Consider the following 4,014-nt stretch of genomic DNA (forward strand, 5'->3'; position numbering starts at 1 on the left):
GGAAAAGCTGTCTTGTACCTTTGCATTTTTCTCCCAAACGAAGGACACAAATTAAAATTTTAAAGCCTCCTGTTAGGCCATCATCTACACGACATAGCCCTGAATTTTCCAATGCGCAGCTCTTTGCAAAAGAGAGATATTGGCAAGGAAAAGCTGTCTTGTACCTTTGCATTTTTCTCCCAAACGAAGGTCACTAGAAAGAAAATTTTAAAGCCTCCAGTTAGGCCATCATCTACACGACATAGCCCTGAATTTTCCAATGCGTAGCTCTTTGCAAAAGAGAGATATTGGCAAGGAAAAGCTGTCTTGTACCTTGGCATTTTTCTCCCAAACGAAGGACACTAGAAAGAAAATTTTAAAGCCTCCTGTTAGGCCATCATCTACACGACATAGCCCTGAATTTTCCAATGCGCAGCTCTTTGCAAAAGAGAGATATTGGCAAGGAAAAGCTGTCTTGTACCATTGCATTTTTCTCCCAAACGAAGGACACTAGAAAGAACATTTTAAAGCCTCCTGTTAGGCCATCATCTACACGACATAGCCCTGAATTTTCCAATGCGTAGCTCTTTGCAAAAAAGAGATATTGGCAAGGAATAGCTGTCTTGTACCTTTGCATTTTTCTCCCAAACGAAGGACACTAGAAAGAAAATTTTAAAGCCTCCTGTTAGGCCATCATCTACACGACATAGCCCTGAATTTTCCAATGCGCAGCTCTTTGCAAAAGAGAGATATTGGCAAGGAAAAGCTGTCTTGTACCTTTGCATTTTTCTCCCAAACGAAGGTCACTAGAAAGAAAATTTTAAAGCCTCCTGTTAGGCCATCATCTACACGACATAGCCCTGAATTTTCCAATGCGTAGCTCTTTGCAAAAGAGAGATATTGGCAAGGAAAAGCTGTCTTGTACCATTGCATTTTTCTCCCAAACGAAGGACACTAGAAAGAACATTTTAAAGCCTCCTGTTAGGCCATCATCTACACGGCATAGCCATGAATTTTCCAATGCGCAGCTCTTTGCAAAAGAGAGATATTGGCAAGGAAAAGCTGTCTTGTACCTTTGCATTTTTCTCCCAAACGAAGGTCACTAGAAAGAAAATTTTAAAGCCTCCTGTTAGGCCATCATCTACACGACATAGCCCTGAATTTTCCAATGCGTAGCTCTTTGCAAAAGAGAGATATTGGCAAGGAAAAGCTGTCTTGTACCATTGCATTTTTCTCCCAAACGAAGGACACTAGAAAGAACATTTTAAAGCCTCCTGTTAGGCCATCATCTACACGACATAGCCCTGAATTTTCCAATGCGTAGCTCTTTGCAAAAGAGAGATATTGGCAAGGAAAAGCTGTCTTGTACCATTGCATTTTTCTCCCAAACGAAGGACACTAGAAAGAAAATTTTAAAGCCTCCTGTTAGACCATCATCTACACGGCATAGCCATGAATTTTCCAATGCGCAGCTCTTTGCAAAAGAGAGATATTGGCAAGGAAAAGCTGTCTTGTACCTTTGCATTTTTCTCCCAAACGAAGGACACTAGAATTAAAATTTTAAAGCCTCCTGTTAGGCCATCATCTACACGATATAGCCCTGAAATTTCCAATGCGCAGCTCTTTGCAAAAGAGAGATATTGGCAAGGTAAAGCTGTCTTGTACCTTTGCATTTTTCTCCCAAACGAAGGACACTAGAAAGAAAATTTTAAAGCCTCCTGTTAGGCCATCATCTACACGACATAGCCCTGAATTTTCCAATGCGTAGCTCTTTGCAAAAGAGAGATATTGGCAAGGAAAAGCTGTCTTGTACCTTTGCATTTTTCTCCCAAACGAAGGACACTAGAAAGAAAATTTTAAAGCCTCCTGTTAGGCCATCATCTACACGACATAGCCCTGAATTTTCCAATGCGCAGCTCTTTGCAAAAGAGAGATATTGGCAAGGAAAAGCTGTCTTGTACCATTGCATTTTTCTCCCAAACGAAGGACACTAGAAAGAACATTTTAAAGCCTCCTGTTAGGCCATCTACACGACATAGCCCTGAATTTTCCAATGCGTAGCTCTTTGCAAAAGAGAGATATTGGCAAGGAAAAGCTGTCTTGTACCTTTGCATTTTTCTCCCAAACGAAGGACACTAGAAAGAAAATTTTAAAGCCTCCTGTTAGGCCATCATCTACACGACATAGCCCTGAATTTTCCAATGCGCAGCTCTTTGCAAAAGAGAGATATTGGCAAGGAAAAGCTGTCTTGTACCATTGCATTTTTCTCCCAAACGAAGGACACTAGAAAGAAAATGTTAAAGCCTCCTGTTAGGCCATCATCTACACGACATAGCCCTGAATTTTCCAATGCGCAGCTCTTTGCAAAAGAGAGATATTGGCAAGGAAAAGCTGTCTTGTACCTTTGCATTTTTCTCCCAAACGAAGGACACTAGAAAGAAAATTTTAAAGCCTCCTGTTAGGCCATCATCTACACGACATAGCCCTGAATTTTCCAATGCGCAGCTCTTTGCAAAAGAGAGATATTGGCAAGGAAAAGCTGTTTTGTACCTTTGCATTTTTCTCCCAAACGAAGGTCACTAGAAAGAAAATTTTAAAGCCTCCTGTTAGGCCATCATCTACACGACATAGCCCTGAATTTTCCAATGCGTAGCTCTTTGCAAAAAAGAGATATTGGCAAGGAATAGCTGTCTTGTACCTTTGCATTTTTCTCCCAAACGAAGGACACTAGAAAGAAAATTTTAAAGCCTCCTGTTAGGCCATCATCTACACGACATAGCCCTGAATTTTCCAATGCGCAGCTCTTTGCAAAAGAGAGATATTGGCAAGGAAAAGCTGTCTTGTACCTTTGCATTTTTCTCCCAAACGAAGGTCACTAGAAAGAAAATTTTAAAGCCTCCTGTTAGGCCATCATCTACACGACATAGCCCTGAATTTTCCAATGCGTAGCTCTTTGCAAAAGAGAGATATTGGCAAGGAAAAGCTGTCTTGTACCATTGCATTTTTCTCCCAAACGAAGGACACTAGAAAGAACATTTTAAAGCCTCCTGTTAGGCCATCATCTACACGACATAGCCCTGAATTTTCCAATGCGTAGCTCTTTGCAAAAGAGAGATATTGGCAAGGAAAAGCTGTCTTGTACCTTTGCATTTTTCTCCCAAACGAAGGTCACTAGAAAGAAAATTTTAAAGCCTCCTGTTAGGCCATCATCTACACGACATAGCCCTGAATTTTCCAATGCGTAGCTCTTTGCAAAAGAGAGATATTGGCAAGGAAAAGCTGTCTTGTACCATTGCATTTTTCTCCCAAACGAAGGACACTAGAAAGAAAATTTTAAAGCCTCCTGTTAGGCCATCATCTACACGACATAGCCCTGAATTTTCCAATGCGCAGCTCTTTGCAAAAGAGAGATATTGGCAAGGAAAAGCTGTCTTGTACCTTTGCATTTTTCTCCCAAACGAAGGACACTAGAAAGAAAATTTTAAAGCCTCCTGTTATGCCATCATCTACACGACATAGCCCTGAATTTTCCAATGCGCAGCTCTTTGCAAAAGAGAGATATTGGCAAGGAAAAGCTGTCTTGTACCTTTGCATTTTTCTCCCAAACGAAGGACACTAGAAAGAAAATTTTAAAGCCTCCTGTTATGCCATCATCTACACGACATAGCCCTGAATTTTCCAATGCGCAGCTCTTTGCAAAAGAGAGATATTGGCAAGGAAAAGCTGTCTTGTACCATTGCATTTTTCTCCCAAACGAAGGACACTAGAAAGAAAATTTTAAAGCCTCCTGTTAGGCCATCATCTACACGACATAGCCCTGAATTTTCCAATGCGCAGCTCTTTGCAAAAGAGAGATATTGGCAAGGAAAAGCTGTATTGTACCTTTGCATTTTTCTCCCAAACGAAGGACACTAGAATTAAAATTTTAAAGCCTCCTGTTAGGCCATCATCTACACGACATTGCCCTGGATTTTCCAATGCGCAGCTCTTTGCAAAAGAGAGATATTGGCAAGGAAAAGCTGTCTTGTACCATTG

The sequence above is a fragment of the Pseudophryne corroboree genome, unplaced genomic scaffold, assembly GCF_028390025.1.
Source record: "Pseudophryne corroboree isolate aPseCor3 unplaced genomic scaffold, aPseCor3.hap2 scaffold_2065, whole genome shotgun sequence".
NCBI classification, from domain to species: Eukaryota; Metazoa; Chordata; class Amphibia; order Anura; family Myobatrachidae; genus Pseudophryne; species Pseudophryne corroboree.